This window comes from Apodemus sylvaticus, chromosome 20 (assembly GCF_947179515.1).
Source record: "Apodemus sylvaticus chromosome 20, mApoSyl1.1, whole genome shotgun sequence".
NCBI lineage: Eukaryota > Metazoa > Chordata > Mammalia > Rodentia > Muridae > Apodemus > Apodemus sylvaticus.
Genome location: NC_067491.1, coordinates 26,947,094 through 26,966,365, shown reverse-complemented (window position 1 = coordinate 26,966,365; position 19,272 = coordinate 26,947,094).

Below are 19,272 nucleotides of genomic sequence, written 5' to 3'. Positions count from 1 at the left end.
ATTGTATAGCCGTCATAAACCAAACTGCATGGCATAGGAAGAGCCACTATACTGCTTTTCCACAATGACTGTCAGAAATCACAAATAATACACCCGCCAACATTGGTCTCCCTTTCCTCTGTACTATTTAGCATTTGCTGTCCTTTTTAACCTTTTAAATAGTCATTTCAGGAGCCAAGAGATCTCTTTTTGGTTTACAACTTCTTTCCCAGCAGTTCATGATGATAAGGTTATTTAGTTATCTATCTGTCTATCTATCTGTCTATCTATCTATCTATCTATCTGTCTGTCTGTCTGTCTGTCTGTCTGTCTATCTATTTATCATTGCTCTCTCTTGGATATTTATCTTAGTTTGGGAAATAATCATCAAATAATCTTGACAAATAAAAATCTAATAGTAATCTAATAATAATCATGGGTGCTTTTTGATTAACTGTGTATATTTTACTATCAAATAGCTTGATTTCTTTAACATTTTTGATCTTAGCCCTTCATCAGATGCATGTTTGCATGTATTTTCTCCCAGTTTCTGGCTTCTTTACTTTATTGTTTCCTTTGCAGTTAAACTTTTTAGTTTCAAATGATTCCATTTGCCTATTTTTCCTCTTCACGTTATATATCTGCCATATATGCATAGCCCAGGTTCAACACATGAGAGAAAACCTGTCCTATGTCTCTCTTTGCCTTGTTAACTTGCCTTTCACTGACTATCGAACCCCCATTTCACCTACAACCCAAGTTACCCACTAATATGTGTTTCAGCGTATCCACTGATACTACAAGATAGAAGGTACCAATATCAAAGCAGGGATTCTGGGGAGCACAATGGCCCCTCTGAGATCTGACAAAGGAATCTGTTTGGCAAAATTCATGCTAAAATAAAAGGGAAGTTTGTGCATGAAAAAGCAAGATGTCTAGGTGGATAGAGGCACAAGTCATAAAACCCTGCTGGTTTTCAGTCTCCCACTTTTAACCACTGAATTATTTTACCCATGTGTAAGCAAGCCTGCACGCATGAGTTTGATTCCTAGAACCCACAAGGAGATGGAAGAAGAAAACCAAGCCCACAGAGTTGACCTCTAAATCAATCTCTCTCTCTCTCTCTCTCTCTCTCTCTCTCTCTCTCTCTCTCTCTCTCTCTCTCTCTCCCTCTCTCTCTCTCCCTCTCCCTCCCCCCCTCTCTCTCTCTCCCTCTCCCTCCCTCTCTCTCTCTCTCTCTCTCTCTCTCTCTCTCCCTCTCTCTCTCTCCCCTCCCTCCCTACCTCTCTCCATCCTTCCCTTCCTCCATTCCTCTCAAAAAGTAAATCCACTTAAAATGAATCATGAATCATGAATCTGCTCTGAGTAAATAATGGGATGGCCTCTCCTAGGAGTTACCCTGACCCTGACTTTGCTTGCCTGTTACCCTCTTAGCTGCTAGTATATTTCTTAGTCCCATCCACCTTCAGGGTACATGAGAGACTCTGACTATGAAAACTGTTTTTTGGATCCCTATTCCCTATGACATATGACTATGTGATAATCTGACTACTTAAAAAAAAAATCAGTCTCTACCTCCATCACAATAGGAAGCCTTCAATCCAAAATTCAGTAAAAGGTCCTTATGAGGAGATTAAGAAAGAGAGAGGAAATAATGCAAACTCACTAGCACATGCCAATTTTCGAGCATCTAATAATACATTTCAGTCACAACAATGCTGTTGCTCCTGACGCTGCAGTGGTTAAGACGTTAAACCCATTCCTGCTTCCCACAATGCAGGTAGGCAACTTGAGAAGAAACTCAACGGTAGCCCCCGAGGAGTTGCTGGCACACCACTAGTAGACGTTCAGCCAGAGGGTGGGTGCAAACTAGGCGGAACAATTTTCCTAAAACCTGCCTTGCATATTTTGAGGGCATTAATTGAAATAAAAAACAGATTTAAAAAATAAAAGATTGGGAGAAATGACTCTGTACTAGCGGATGAGTGGCAGTTCTGAGGGAGGTGTTTGGGGGAGCAGCATCCCCAGATGGAATCTGATGAAGGATGCTGACTGTTGTATGTGGTATAAGGCTGACCGTGGGGGAGGGCCTTGATTTGTTCTTCACAGAAGGGGTATTTGTGCTCCTACCTGATAAGTGGCAGGCTTTGCAGGTTCCTGTCTCAACAAACGCATTATTAGATGTTCTCGTAGTAATTATAGTTACACTCTGAATGCCATTTGTATTTTTTTGCTTTCCTGGAGTGAATTAGAATCATCTATAAGCGATAGGAAGAAATGTTAAATATGTGAACTTTTTCCTAACTGAGATCATTTCATTTTGTGGAAAGGCTGTGGTTTCTCCTGCCTTCTTCATCAACTACTTACTGTATAACCTTTTTTTTTTCCATGTGCAGAAGCTGCGCATAAATGATGACACTCCAAACAATTCCAGCCAGTCTCACTGTGGGTTTGAACGAGAATGGCTCCATCTCTTTCCTAAGGGTTACTATTATCATGGTGAAACTTCATGACCAAAAGCAGTTTGGGGAGCAAAGGGATTATTTGACTTATGTATCCCGAATCACAATCCATTGAGGGAAGCCAAGGCCAGAACTCAGACCGGGAAGGAACCTAAAGGCAGGAGCTCATTCAGAGGCTGTGGAGGAATGATGTTTGGTTACTTGCTTTTCATGGCTTGCTCAGGCTGCTTTCTTATAGCACCCAGGGCCACCAGCCCAGGGGGGGTGACACCCACAACAGGCTGGGCCCTCCCCCATGTACAACCTGATCTTTTGGAAGCATTTGACCTAGTCTACAACCTGATCTTTTGGAAGCATTTTCTCTGTTAAGATTCTCTCCACTCAAATGACTATAGCCTTTGTCAAATTGGCATAAAACTAGACAGCACACCCCCATTAGGCAGATCATTCATGTGAATGTTTGGTTCTCAGTTAGTAGGACTATTTTTGGAAGGATTAGAAGGTGTGGCCTTGTTGTCAGACAAGGCAGAAGGTAGAAGACAAGGTAGGCTTTAAGGCTTCAAAAACCTACTACTACCAGGACCAGGACCAGGATCAGTCTCTCTCTCTCTCTCTCTCTCTCTCTCTCTCTCTCTCTCTCTCTCTCTCTCTCTCTCTCTCTCTCTCTCTCTCTCCATCTCAATATCTCTCAATCTCTCTCTCTCTCTCTCTCTCTCTCTCTCTCTCTCTCTCTCTCTCTCTCTCTCTCTCTCTCTCTCGTCCTTCTTGTGGATAAGACATAAGACGTAAACTTTCAGCTACTGCTCCAGCTTCATACCTGCCAGCCTATGACAATACTCTCTCCAAAGTTGGTCAACGTCACCCCTGCCCAGTTACTTTCCTTTATAAGGTACTTTGGTCATGGAGTCTCTTCACAGCAATGGGATAGTAACTAAGAGCCGCGTACAGCGCATGCTCTTGGTTGTTGTAATGATTTATAGCTTGAAAAGATGAATACTAATCATTGATTTCTCTCCACTCTCTTTCCACCCCACCCCATTCCACCCTACCCTACCCCACCCCGTCCCATTTCAGGACCTTAAAGAAAAGCTAGCAGGTCAATCATCCAACAGTCACGAATTTGGAACCCGTGCTCCGGAATCCCAGCACATAGAAAAAGGGAAAGAAAACTCCAGTAATTACACCTGACACCAAGCTGTGAACACATGGTGTATCCATTCTTTACCAAGGCAATTCAACATCTTCCTCCTCTGGGCACCAGCCCCCGTTCATTGCTTTTTTACCTACTCAGACCTTCCATTCATGGCAGGGGAAACTCGCAGTATGTTGAGGGAGAGAAGTATTCCAGTCTGCAGACTGAAACAGTGTAAGAATAAAGTCCGTGACTTTTGAACAAATCACCTGAGCTAGGATTAAGTGAATCTTTAGTCTAACGCTCTTCCAGAGATTAGCAAACCCTTCATTAGGCTATAGTTCAAACTGCATCAGTTCAAGGTTGTGGCCACGTGAAAGGAACCTACACATTGACCTCTGCCCTAACCCCTCCCATGGTCCATGTTGCTAAGCTGTCTGAATTGGAATTTGATTTAGTTACAAACTCAACCTCCATTCTCCTCTTGAAAAATGCCAAGTTCTTATCCTACATAACCTCTTCTGAACTTGCAAACAGTTGGCTTTTTATTTTTCATTTCTACCAATTTCAAAACTAATTTTTTTTTTATTTTAGGATATTTTAGCTGAACTTTTAATTTATTAGCAGTGAAGGTTGGAACTCAATGCCATCCTTTTTTAAAAGTTAAGTATTGACTGTACCTATTATTAATCTAGACAGAATATTTGCTCCACTAAATATATAAGACCAGAGTACACTTGTTATAACTTGGGTCTCTGTTTACCCAGGGTCACTATTCTGGTAAGAGATTCTCTCAGTTTTTTTTTTTAATTCCTCCTCACTTGTTATATGTCACCTGCCCTCAATCTTTTCTTGTTAAATTTTATTTATTCATTTCCACTGATGAACTTTGGAGAAGTCTAAACCCATCCTGCACATGCTGATGTGTTTTCATAGATATCTAGTTCATATTTTAAATCTTTGATATTTATAAAACTGAATTATAATATGTGCACATAGATATTCATCCAAATGAATATATCATACAAAGTTTAGATGGGTAACCCTAAAGACAAATTTTATATTTTTGACAGTCTAAGATCAAAGGTACTGGCGCTCTTACATTGAGGTATGTGGAACCCAGTGATACCAGTATTGTAAATGACAAATACTGTTTTCTCCAAGGGGAAATCTGTTTCATATTTGCATATTACCATTTATAAATAAGCAGTCAGTTTTTTCAGCTTTCACAAAGATCTGTTAGCACCTCCTGTACACACAATATATTTTTGTTAATTTATGGTAAATCTAGAAACCTAATCCGGTTTTCCATAATGTAATAAATAGACACTTAAGCACAAAACTGAACACACACACATACATACATACACACACACACACACACACACACACACACACACACACCAAAAAGAAAAACTGCCTAGTTAAAGCAAGCAGATGGATCATCAAAACAGAGTCTGATATTTTAAGATGTCCATTTTTTTTCAAAAGCAGAAAATGGTTCCACAAGATAAAAAGAATTTGGTATTCCACATAGTCCTCTAGCATAATGGTTTGTGAAGCCCAGCTCACAAGCCATCTTTTTGAAACTAAACAAAACCAATTAGATGTGCCCAGCATGTTTTGTCTCACACCATTGGGTGGTACTCTTGTCAATAGCAATGTCTTACTGTTTTAGATAGTGTATCACCTACTGGGTGACAAATAGCCAGAAACCCAAGAGCTACACCAATTTATTTCAACACTATCCTATTATGGTAACAGATTCCCATCCTCAAAAAACATATCGTTTTTTACTAGAGAGAGATTCGGGGAGCAATCAGCAAGGACCCAGAATGTTATATAAAATATAAAAGGGACAAGAATGACAAAAAGCATTAAGTGCAGACTATATGAGTATTATTCAGTTTGAAAGATAGATCTCATTTTTATAAAAAATGTAATAAACATATATTTTAGTTATCATTTAACTAAGAAATTTTAAAGCTATTCAGGAGATGCCACAAAACTCTCATAAAAGGAAATCATCTCACCCTTATATTGAGAAAATGGTCATTTCAATGAGTTTCCGTACATTGTATAAATTTGGAACTTAAGATGAATATGTCTTCTCTTAACTGTTAAGTGTTTAGTTAATACCAAACTTAATATATGATTTCACATCAATCCAATATTGTCAGAAGCGGCCATGAAATAAGCAGACACTTTATGCTGGTGTTTTCTAGAAGTCTTTGAATTTTAAGCTTCATTTGTATAACATGTAGTACTGATAAATGTATGCCAGGTTGTTCATCGAAATGAAGCAATCCATCATACGTACAAAAGCCAAGGGATAGGTTATATGTCTCCATGGTCTTACATACAAATGGCTGGTTCTCTTTAGTGAAATTTAGCTCATTGAAATGTAAGCAATTCTCTCGAATTTTAATCAAAAGTGACACCTCCCCCCAAAGACTTACAGAAGTCCTGGGCACATCTCTGGTTTCACTCAGGCAAGATGGAAAGGGAAGAACAAATCCACCATGATTTGTACTGAACTTCTCTGTTCCCATGTGTCACACACAGAGCCTCCGACATGTCTGATGTCATCCATTAAAAGAAAAAACTGTGCTTCCATGCAGTTTAATATAAATATAATAAACGGGGTGCTAAAAGTTAGGAAGAAATCGTTGTGACTTCCCAACAAGGACCCAATGAAGTAAATTCCAGTTCCTTTCCTTAATCAAGGCAGTAGACAGTGCAAGTCACTGTGCCTTTCCCTGCTTTGACGCTAAGGCAAGCACAAAAGGTAAAGGAATTCCTGAACCTTTTCACTGGAGCATTTACATTTTGAATCTGTAGCCATTTGCAACAGAACATCTGCAGAGAGATAATGAGCTTAAATTACAATTGACTTTGGAAGAATAACAGACTCTTGCATTCCTCAATCATGTAATCAATAGGGAGTTCTCTAGCAATGAGAGCCACTGCCATCTTTCAAGACAATGCTAAAGTCTAAATGAAAATAATCTAGCATTCAGGGGCTTGATAAGAAGGGGAATTTGTCTCTGAAGAACTTGGCTAGAGACAAATCACAACCATTTACAAATGAGGTCCTCAAACACGGCATCAAACTGATCTTATTTCCTTTCACACAGTTGTACATTCAGGACTCCAAAGGAGGTACACTGTTTTTAACATTTATTACTATTTGTGGGTGTGTATACTAGTCCCTGGATTTCTAACCTTTTAGCTGGGGTTTGCTCGCAAGCACTCCTAGCCTATATCTAAGCTTCAAACAAGATACAAAGCATTCTCTGAGGATTCAGGGACACCTGTGAATAAGACCCTCCAAAGCATCCTATCCTTCTTTAGACCCCAAACTCCATAAGAGCAAGTAATGTGACTGTGGTCCTGCAGATGGGCTGGTACACTCTGGATACTCAATTTATATTTGTTGAATGAATGAATGATTGAAGAGGATGCTAAATTAATTATTTCTGATTTCTGACTAACATATATTAATTGGCATTATAACTTTGCAAATCATTGCCAGAGCCAGAATTTCTTCTAAGATACATCCTGGAATCAAATTAAATATCTCAAAGGTTTAAGGACCTTTAAGTCAGAAGCAATGCTTGAGAATTCAGATTTACATATATGTATAGGTTCTTGAAATCTGTAAAAAAAAAATCTCTCTAGTTCCTTACAAAAGCACATGGTTAATTTGGCATAGAGGCTTCAAAAATAGAACTTTATTTCCAAAGTTTATAAAAAAAAATGCTTTAGGTTTCCTTTAAACTATTACATCATCAAGCATATTAGATTACCCCACAATACTTATATTTTCCAAAAGACCCATGTTCATGGAAAGGACCATTTCTAAACTTGTTTTCAGATGCCCCTTCTTTCATCCTTGACTCCTAGAACATGCCTGAGCTAAAAATTACTCATGTGCCGTCCACCTCCCAAACATTTCCATGAATTTATTTATTTGTTTAACAGTCATGTCTGTGTTCCTGGTACATGCTAGATTCTAGAAATGCCGTGTGAAACAAGGCAAATGCAATCCCATCCTAAGGTTTCCTACGAGAAACTCTTATTCTGACTAACTAGTTTATCAACCTCTGGGTCCTCCTCATCCAAGCTAGACAGTAACAGCAGTAGCAACAACACGCTTTCGTTGCATGGGAACTGCTCAATACTTCCTGTACAGATTTATGTAAGCTTGCCTTTCTGAACATAAACACCCATAGTTGCCCCATAGTTTAGTCATAAAGCAGAGTTACAACCCAGGGAGGTAGGCAATTTTAAGACATTGCGTCAGTCTCTACCAGATTGCAGCCTCCCAGCTCTTCCCTCCTGGGCTGTATGCAATGGGCTCCACTCACACACAGGAAAACTGAAGTCACAGACGTGTGACCGCTCCAGGGTTACCAGATTAGCTGGCAGAGTTGGGGGTCTGAAGCCACAAAGTCCAACACAATGGTCCACGTGCCTAAGCATTATCTGTAGGCTTTGGGGGAGACACTCCTACATTAAAAATGAATGAATCATTGTATATAGAAATATCTTGAGTTTGTAAAGTAGTAACTAAAAGATATTAGTCCATTATAACTCATGATAGCCAACAAACCACACCAGAAACAAAACCAAGATTAGAACTGAATCTCACATGATAGCATACTCTCATGAACTACAATACTTCAAGCCAGGGACGTGCATAAAAGTTCAGATCCAGAAAATTTCTACTTGTGAAAATGTTTCAATGACTTCAGAACTATTCATTGTCAGCCACTGTGTCTATTTGGTGCTACAAAAAAAAAATGGAAAGAACAAAACCCCCTGATCCAAGGGCTTATAAATACACAGTGTGGAGATGAGCCAAGGGCATTTCCTATCTAAAGGAAGGATTGGTCAATTGTACCGTTTCTCACATTGCATGTACATTGCGTCTCTCCAGTTGTTTGCATTGTTTTTATGAAAGAGCTGCCAAATTGTGCAGCGGTTCAACCTGACCAAAGTGGTATTATGCTGCTGGGAAGTAAACGTATTAGATACCAGACTGGAAGTACTGTTTTTATTGCCACAGGGCAGGAGTGGGGGTGTGGGGAGGAGTCATCAGTTGCTAAGATGTTTGTGTTCACCAGTGAAGTCTCAAATGTTTTCCTATTGATAACACATAGTGAAATCCTTTTTGTGCGGGGATGAGGTTCTCTAAAAATCAAGAGCACACATTATTCTTTCCTCTTTAGAAATTATGAGGGTGGATTTTGGGGGTGTTGAAGGCATTCTACAGTGTACACCAATTTGATTTTAAAATCTCACCTTAGATAACATAGATAAAATTATTTACATAAAATCTGTCAGATTATTGAGATTTGCTAAACATGAACATTAATACGAAGTCAGAAAAGGAGAGCATTACATGGTGCTCTTATCCACAAATGTGAAAGCAATAGATCATGAAACAATAAGAATAAAATTTGCCACATGGGTTATGATGTAGACGCTAGAGTCCCATAACCTAGAAATAGCATAACATTTTCTTCAACACAAGGTTAAATACCCTACCACTATATCAGACTATGAATCAATCCTAAACTAGTTCCTTGAAATAAAGAGCTTGTGTGTGTGTGTGTGTGTCTGTCTGTCTATGTGTGTATGTCTCTGTGTGTTTGTCTATGTGTATGTTTATGTCTGTCTCTATGTGTTTGTGTATGTCTGTGTATGTGTCTGTCTCTGTGTGTTTGTGCGTATAGCTGTGTGTATGTCTCTCTGTATTTGTATGTGTGTGTCTGTCTTTGTGTTTTTATTTGTGTTCGTGTCTGTCTGTGTGTTTGAGTGTGTCTGTCTGTGTGTGTGTGTTTGTGTGAATGTATGTGTCTGTGTCTTTGTGTTTATTTGTATGTTTATATGTGTATATGTCTGTGAATTTTTTTATGTGTCTGTCTCTGTGTTTGTGTGTATGTGTTTCTGTCTCTGTGTGTTTGTGTGTCTGTGTCTATATGTGTCTGCATGTGTCTGTGTGTGTATGTGTCTGTGTGTCTGTCTATGTGTGTTTGTGTGTGTATGTCTGTGTGTCTATGCGTTTGTGTGTGTATGTGTCTGTCTCTGTGTTTATTTGTGTGTGTATGTGTATCTCTGTGAGTGTGTCTGTCTCTGTGTGTGTCTGTGTGTGTCTGTCTTTATGTGTTTGTGTATGTGTATGTGTGTGTGTGTGTGTATGTGTGTGTGTATAGAAGGCTTCACTATTATTGTAGGAACACTTAGTTTTTTGTATTTAATCCCAGACTTCATCTGAACCGAAAACTCAGCTCCATACTGTTTTGGGTTTTTTTTTGTTTTGTTTTGTTTTTAAAGATTTATTTATTATATGTAAGTACACTGCAACTGTCTTTAAATATCCCAGAAGAAGGCATCGGATCTTGTTACGGATGGTTGTGAGCCACCATTTGGTTGCTGGGATTTGAATTCAGGACCTTCGGAAGAGCAGTCAGTGCTCTTAGCTGCTGAGCCATCTCTCCAGCACCAGTTCCATACTGTTTTAAAGAGGACTTAAATATTGAATAGTTTAATTGAAGAATATAAAGATAAAAGTGGTAATCTTTGTCTTCATTTGAAATGTGTGTGTAAATATTAGTGTGTGCGTGTGTGTGTATACATGTATGTATGTGTGCAGGTGTATGTGTGTGTGTGTGTGTGTGTGTGTGTTTGATCCAGAGGATTTTGCACTTTCTTTTCTTAATCCTTTGAAACAGTGTTTCTTGGCGATGAACCTAGAGATGGATTTCTGGGAGACAAATTCCAAGACTTCCTTTCTTCACAGTGTTAAGGTGTAGGCACATACAACCACACCTAACTTTTGTTACATTCCGTTTTGTTTTGTTTTACTTTGCTTTTGTTTTGTTTGACATGAATGTAGTACTTTAACCTCTGGCACCCAGAACAATCCTTCTCTCTTATACACTCAACATTCCTGACCTGAGTTTTATCCTCTGAGTGTGGGGACTTTTGTAAATATCTTTCGTGATAGGGTCTCCATCTCCCATGTTCTCCATACATTTTGTTCCATGGAAGAAATTCTAAGGACCAGAAGTGGACTTCAAGCCATCAGCTCGGCTGCAGAAAGCCTCTCCCAACCTGCCCCCATTGTGAGGCTAATAACTATCTTCATCACTGCTTGGTTATTGAGGTGAATACAAGTTACTAATACAGAGCAAAAGTAGTTAGCCTTAACTTTTCTATCATCTTGTCAACATTAAGTTTTATCTGATAGTAACATTTATATTCTAGTATAATTTAGACAAGTGTTCCACTCGGGACCAAGTGGAAAAGCAAAATGACAGCATGCTCCACTGGGAGAGGTCAACACTTAGTGGAAGCTGTCAGAGTTCCCTTGGAAGTGGGTAGTCCACCCTGGCAGAGGTTTGATGTGCTAGGGTTGGCTACCCCCCGGCAGAGGATAAGGGGAGGGATGAGGGGGAGGTCTCTATGAGGGGAGCAGCATATGATACAAATAAATTAATTTTAAAAAGACATACAGCTCCTACAGAGGACCCAAGATCAGTTCCCAGCGTCTACTGGATGACTTACAGTCCATTGAAATGCAAGCTCTAAGGAACCCAACTTCCTCCTCTGGCCTGAATGGATGGACACCTGTACTCATGTGCACATACCCACACATTCGTGTAATTAAAGATTGAGTCAAACCTTAAGGTTTGTAGAAATGGAGATTCTCATTCTCTCCTAATTATGCATGTTGTATATATACATATTAGATGATCATAACTTTTGCTGTAAGAACACTCAATAAAAGATTTCTTGAAATGAGAGGGGGGTGGTAAGAAGGGGGAGAGAGATAGACAGACAGACACACAGAAATGGGAGAGAGAGAGAGAGAGAGAGAGAGAGAGAGAGAGAGAGAGAGAGAGAGAGAGAGACTAGTGAGTCTCCATTCCCCTTTCTCTTTCACACTTCAGCCACATGGTTAATGGGATTGTTTCCTGCTACATACCACAGTGCTGCTTCACCACAGGTTCAATGTAACAGGGCCAATAGTCATGAACTGACCCCTCCTACATTGTAAGGAAAGCAAGGTTTCCTTTATTCACACTGGTTCTGTCTGGTATTTGTTCATAATGATGACAAAGTTGACACATATACAGATTGCTCCACATTGAGCCTACACAAATTATCCTTTTGTCCTTTTGCTTACCTCGAGGATGAAACCCTACAAGACCCTGAAGAAAATACCCATGCATGGGATGTAACTTATTTTTTTTTCATTAAGTTAGATTGTAAAAAGGAGAAATGCATCATACAAGTATAGTTTCAAAGAATTTCACTGCTACCTAGAAACTTCCTGTGTTTATTAATTGCACTGCAGTATATAAAAATTTCTAAAAGGGCTTGTACAAATGAGAGACAGACAGACCACCACAGAGAAAGAGACATATGGAGGGCCGCCCATGGATGTGCCTTGTAACACAGTAGGTCATAATCTAGTCCTCACCGTTGCAGATCTAAGATCATGCACTGTCTCTGAGAAACCTAGAGAGAACGTTTCACTTAAAATGCAAATTTCAGATCAATATTACTGGTTCTTTTCATTTCATAGAAGTGTCTCCTTGCAAAGAACACAGTGTGTGGTCAACCCCGGCAGAAGAGATAATAGTATGCCCAGGGTTCAATTTCTCAATCCACAACATGACTTGAAGGGTTTCTCTTTTTCTGGTTGAAGATAGTCAAAACCAACAACTGAACACAAGTTTTAAAGAGAGAAAAAAAATCGACTCCAGTGTACACCATATCCTAGCTTGATGAGAAAATCTTGCTACTTGTCCTTTGCTCTTCCCTGTATCTACTTGTCTCTCTTTCTGTTTTCTTTTCTCTAGTTGTTTTCTTTCCCTTGTAAGTCACTGTACTCTAGCCGAGAAACACCAGGCCTATAACCCCAGAGCTAAAAATCTACATGCTAAACTAGGAACTGGAGAAATGGCTTCAGTCTTACATCACAGCTACATGAAAAGCAGAAATGAGAGAAACACCATGGCTATAGTCTAAGGCAAGTCAAACTGCCCAGGAATACACATATCTCAAAGCAGATTGAGTTATTTTGATAACGTTGGGTTACTGAGATAACATTGTTTCTGAGAAGTTAGAAATATCTTCTTGGAACAGAAACCATACAGACAAATGCTGTAGACTAAATGGGTCCATCCGCCTATGAAAGAGGGATGCATTAGCACTTACAAACAGAAAGGAAACCTACTTCAGTTGGTATCAGCTGGGAAGTTATTCTGGATTTAAGTGGCTGATCTCTGTGTTTCTATAGCTTCTAAAGAGCTTGGACACTAACTGACCAATAAGAAAGCGATTGTGGATCACCAGGAAGCACTTAGACAATATCGAAATGTGCCACCTTGAGGAAGTGAGGAAAGTAATGAACTGAAAGGTGTACCAAGGTCTGGAGAGATAGCACAGGGTTAAGAACACTGATTTTATCCAGAGTTCAATTCTCAGCAACCACAGCGTGGCTCAAAACTATCTGTAATGGGGATCCAATGCCCTCTCCTGGTGTGTCTGAAAATAGTTGCAATGTACTCACATACATGAAATAAATAAATCTTAAAAAAAAAGTGCATCAAAAAGTGACAAGCTTGTTAGCATGTCATCTCAACATAAAACCGTTAATACTTCAAGAGTGTTTACTAAGTATCAAGTACCTTTCAAAACTTTCACACCTCTTACTTGTCAAGTACCAAAGGAACCAGGAACAAGTCTCCCTTGTAGCCTTTCTCATTTTTCCCCCTACCCTAAACCTCTCCCTTCCTCGAAGGAGCTGGGCTTCCTTTCCTGATCCCTATATAACCTCAGCTGTTTGTGCTATAAGGTCTTTCGCTCTCTCTTGGCTTCTGGCTACCTCTGCTCCTGGGTCTGTCTTGAACCACATGCCCTGTCCTTTTCTCTCTCACTTCCCCTTTTCTCTCCCCTTTCATGGCCTGGTTCAGTCTGCTGGCCATGTTAAACCAGGCCAGACACTTCCAGATGCCAGTATTCTGGTCATACTCACCCTCGTATCTACCATAAACTGGAGCAGTCATGTCCTCATTCATTCATTCATTCATTCACTCATTCACTCATTCATCTGGTGCTGAAAGCATGGGAGGAACATTTATATGAGCTCCTTTCCAAGGGACTCTTCCTCTCTGAATCAAGCTGCTGACTGGACTCTCCTAACTTATCTGTGGATCATTTCTTTCTGCTGGCTTCTGCCACCCACCAATTTTGACTCCAAATTCTAGAGTTTGCATCATCAACTGAGTCTTCACTTCACCTACTCAGTCTTTTGGCATCTCCTCTCCTACTCAGGAAGTGGCCTCTCTCTTGCTTCTAGAGTCTCTATACCTTTCCCCTTCTGAGCACTCACTACATGGGCATCTCAAGCTTACTATGCTCTTGGGGAGGGGGTGTGGACAAGCACTTAGGAAACTCTCTACTTATTAAGACACTCCTTTGCCTCTACTGGAACCCACCCTTTCCCCAAAAACCTCTCCCTCTCCTCCTCTACTGGATAAGGAGCTACTAGAGCTGCCTGCTTCGTCTATTATTACTACAAAAACCATACCAGTGTCTGGGGTGCTCCTCTTGCCCTACTGGGCCCCTATCACTTGGAAATGGAAGCCTCTCCTCTGTGATTTGAGACATTTCTTTTGGGCAAGTCTCTCCAACAGTTTGAGGATGTCCCGATGAAAATTGTTTTCACCATAAGACTGAGACCTCCTGTACTGGCTAGTTTCGTGTGTCAACTTGACACAGGCTGGAGTTATCACAGAGAAAGGAGTTTCAGTTGGGGAAGTGCCTCCATGAGATCCAGCTGTGGGGCATTTTCTCAATTAGTGATCAAGTGGTGAGGGCCCCTTGTGGGTGGTGCCATCCCTGGGCTGGTGCCCTTGGGTTCTATAAGAGAGCAGGCTGAGCAAGCCAGGGGAAGCAAGCCAGTAAGAAACATCCCTCCATGGCCTCTGCATCAGCTCCTGCTTCCTGACCTGCTTGAGTTCCAGTCCTGACTTCCTTTAGTGATGAACTGCAATGTGGAAGTGTAAGATCAATAAACCCTTTCCTCCCCAACTTGCTTTTTTGGTCATGATGTTTGTGCAGGAATAGAAACCCTGACTAAGACACCTCCTTTCTTCCCCTTGTCCTAACCTCCTTCCTGGAGTTTCCTCTCCTCCTCCCTGAGCTACAGTTGTCAGGTTCCTTAAGTCCTTCTGGGCCTGCCACTCTTTCCATACTTCTTCCTCTGAGCTGCATGCTCAGTCTCTTCCTTATGCCTCTAACTTCCTCACTCCCTCCAGGGCCTTTCTCTTTTCCTTCATAGGCTCAGAGATTTCATTAGAGCCTAGCTGTCTTACTGTGAATGATTTGGCCTCAATACAACTCAATCAATGGCCAAAAATTGGCACACTAGATTTTCAAATGCTCCCGAATTGTAACAACTTCTGCCACTGCACAAATGACCCCAAAATCTCTTACAAGTAAATGTTCTCTGGTCTACACTCCCACGTCTCTTTTCTGTGGTTATTCAATGCTCTGCCTCAAGAAATCTGCTAAGGTTATTATGTAAACACTATCTCAGGATTTGGAAGTTCATTGCATGTGGTTTAAAAAAATCTGTAAAATCTGTAACAAAAAGTTAGCCCAAAACTTTTAACAAAGAGCTGATAATTAAAAATCTATACATAGGCAATTCTTAATTTGCTAGAACATGTTATATATAATTTAACCCTTCTTTTGCATGTGTGGGAGGGGCACATGTCTCTTGGATTTAACTCATTTTAAAAGGGATATCTAATAAGAAAATGGATATTTTAAAACAACAGCCATGTAACTTGTCTCTATCTTGGCTGATGATGAAACAAACGTGTCTGGCCACCATCTTTACTAAGGCTAAAGAGTATAAGACATATGACTTTACTAACGTACTGTGTAAAATGATCATATGTATAAAGCAACTAAAGAAACAATTAGGGGACTTCTTAGTGTTAGGGTTCAGGAGTCGCCCCACAAACCACACAAACACTGATATCTATCAGACAGGGATAGTTTATCGAATGCATACCCCAAAACTGATCAATCAGGGACAGATGCCAGATGCTGAATCTATGACCCTGAACATTTTTTCAGGGCAGACTTATAAAGGCTAAAACTGCAAAAACAACAGTGAGCTCATATGCAGGTACTGGAAGGACTGCCCAATAGTTGGCCCTGACTCAAGCTATTTTAGACAACAGTTCATATGGACCATTAATTTGTTGGGTCCTAAGTAAAGCTTATGATTGTGGAATTTCTTAAGATTAACAAATCTCATAACATATAGAACATAACAGGTTATGTGGTCAGAATAACCCTGCTCTGAGTCAAGTTATTTTTCTGCGTCACTTACTGGGAGGCGTGTTACAGCAACAATACGAAATAGCTAACAGGCATGAAACAAAATGGTTACAGCTATGCTACGGGGCATAGTTCAGCCCTGCTCTACACTTAGTTTTGCTGAGAGCTCTGATTATTATCAGGTCTCTAAAATATTTTAGATTAAGGTGGACTTCTATATGATAATAATTACTTAAGGTTATAAGGTATAATCAGGTTAACAAATATTGACTTAGAGATGCATGACTAACCACTTACATCTTTGCTGTATTCAACATCAGACTTCTAGAAAATTTTAGATAAATAACACGTTTAATAAATAATATATTTGATAAATAAGGTTTATAAATTCCTAATACTTTCTCAGATTAACAGTAACTGAATTGAGATTCATTCTGTAATGGTGCCATATAGAAAGGATCAAAAATGTAAGGTTCCCAGTCTCTCTATGAACTGTAAGTATTGTCTAGTAAAATTCCCAGTTTCTCTACGGATTGCATTTAAAGTTTTATTTTGATGCAAAAAGATCTTCAATTAAGTCTTCTACTCAATTTTTTAAGCTTCAAACTTAACAAGGATAAAGCTGTGAAATCCTAATTATACAAAAGCTACGAACTTGTTATAGATAAACAAGTTATTTGCTGCAGGATTTTCCCTGTCCAATCACATTAGGACAGCAAGAGGCCTGTGAAGAGGAAACGGAGGCAGCGCTAAGAGTGGGAGAGACAGAGAGTATCTCAGGGGAGAAGGAGGAAAGAGAATGGAGGCAGATGTGAACCAGTGTGGCTTGAACCAGCCACAGTTATGATATCATAAGGTTAGAAAAAAAGGTGGAAAGCTTTTATCATTATCAATTGGCTCTGTAATTATTGTATTGGCATCTCGTAAATTGTGATTTTATTGATACATAAATCTGGTTAACTATAAGCTTAAAGAGTTTTAATTCTACTGGGTAATTAGGTGTTGTGATGACTGACCATGGGGTGTGGAGGGTGTTGCATGGAATCGAGAGGAAGTGGGGGGACTCCACCAGAGACTGCTGGGTTGAAAGAACCAGATGGGAGTTCTGTGACCTGTGATAGACAGGGCCAGAGAGTTGGCAGGTTGAGAGAAGCAGGAGCACGGAGAGTTGGCAGGTTCATTTTTAACATTTCCAGCAACAGATATTAATAACTTGTTTGATAAATAAGACATGCCAATTAATGCTGTTACCTCACAAATGATCAAATTCTTTAATGTGCTTAAAACTACCTAGTGCAATTCATTCATTTACAGGAACAAGCTTTATTTAGCCTGCTGTATATGTTTTCAAAGGTTAAGCCTAAAGCTAGTAACTCAAAAACAACTAAATTATTTTTAAAATTATGTATATATAATAGATAACAGTAGTCAAACCTTCAGAGATCTGTTGAATATGACATTTAAAATGTTCAATGAAAAAGCTTCCAGTGATATAGATAAAGGACAGTTCCTGGAGGCCATCCTAAGGTTTCCAAAAACGATGGGGCACAGATGACTTCACCTGGATTGTGGTGACACTTACCACTGTGAGGAACTGTCTGATTCCTCATCTGTTCCCAAGACACTGTTAGATTAACTGCTCTCCTCTGCCTTGCCACAGCTGGTCAGTTTTGCAAGGTTCCTTTTCCACATGAATATCTCTCAGACCTCCTGGGTCTAGCAGCTAAAGGCCTATGCCGTTCTGAGCAGCAGCTGAAGATGTAATACTGTCCTATGTGACAGCCAAAGAGACCTATGACTTCTATCTCCCCTGAAGCCACAGAAGCTTGGGGTCACCATGTAGGTAAGGGGTAAGTCTCTCTGTCATTCTAACTGATTCATAGCCGTTTGGATTGCACTGATACTCTATAATGTATCCTTTGCAGATCACTGGTGATATTCACATCTAACTGTAACATCTAACAGCAGCAAGCAAAACAGCTTTCTCCATCACTTCAGATGCCTTCTTAGTTCATTTCTTACGTAAAAATCAGACCTCTCTTTTTCAGGTGCTGCTAGTCTCCTGCTGAGAAAGGTTCCTACAGACAGCTTACCTTGCTGGCCAGCTCTGAAAGAGATGAACTCACAACAATGCAGGTTCCAATATGCGCACGTGCATGCACACACACACACAGACACACACACAGACACATAGACACACTCACAGATACACACACACAGACATACACACACACAGACACACACACAGACACACACACAGAGACACACACACACAGACACACAGATAGGCAGACACACACACACAGAGACACACACACACAGACACACAAACACACACACAGGCACACACATATCTATGTACTTTTTGTTGTTTTTGTTTTTTTACTATTCCTTCATTTAAAGGAACTCACTTTGCCATGAAGACACACAGCAATCAACCATTGAATCTCATCATAGACACTGGCTAGAAAGAAAAGGGTCAAGGCTTATGTGAGCTGTGAAGGCCTGGGAAAGGAAATGCAAGTTTCCTAATGGCCTAAGGGGTAAATGTCTGGCAGTCCCTTCCAGCTTTATTCTATTGTTATACCAAGACTTCAAAAGTTCATGATTTTAAAGTTAATCAGTGGAAGTCTGTTAAGGTATTTACCTAGCCCTGGCAAAACACTACTACTATTATTAACAATCTCAAAACTTTAAATGCCTTTCAATTGTTTTCTTTTTTTCTTTTTTATTAGTTCTTTTCTTTTCTTTTTTTGTCTTTTTTTATTTATTCGATATATTTTTTATTTACATTTCAAATGATTTCCCCTTTTCTGGTTCCCTAAGTATAGACAAAAAGAGCTTCTCTCTGTGCTGAAACCGTCTCTGCCTAGTCTATATATCCAACCCTCCAGACAGAAGAAACATAATGCTTTTAGCCTAAAATCGTTTCTTCAGTAAAAGCTATGACTCAAAAGGCATGAGTCCACTGCTTTTTCTAAATTGTGGATTTCAGTACAGATTACAAACAGTGATAGGGCTAAAATGTCTAACACTTTTATCTTTTGTGTGTGTGAACTTAAAAAAACTTCAAGTAAGCTTCAGGGAGTCTATGACTTGGATACACCTCTCACAGATCAAGCCTGCTCCAGATAAGTACTCCTGTCAATCAATAGCTTAATCTTTCCTGCCTACTGCCAATTGTTAAGGGTCTCTCTCTCTCTCTCTCTCTCTCTCTCTCTCTCTCTCTCTCTGTGTGTGTGTGTGTGTGTGTGTGTGTGTGTATGTGTGTCCTGTTCTTCAGAATCTCCTGCCCAGAAACACGGACTTAGAATTTTTAAATGT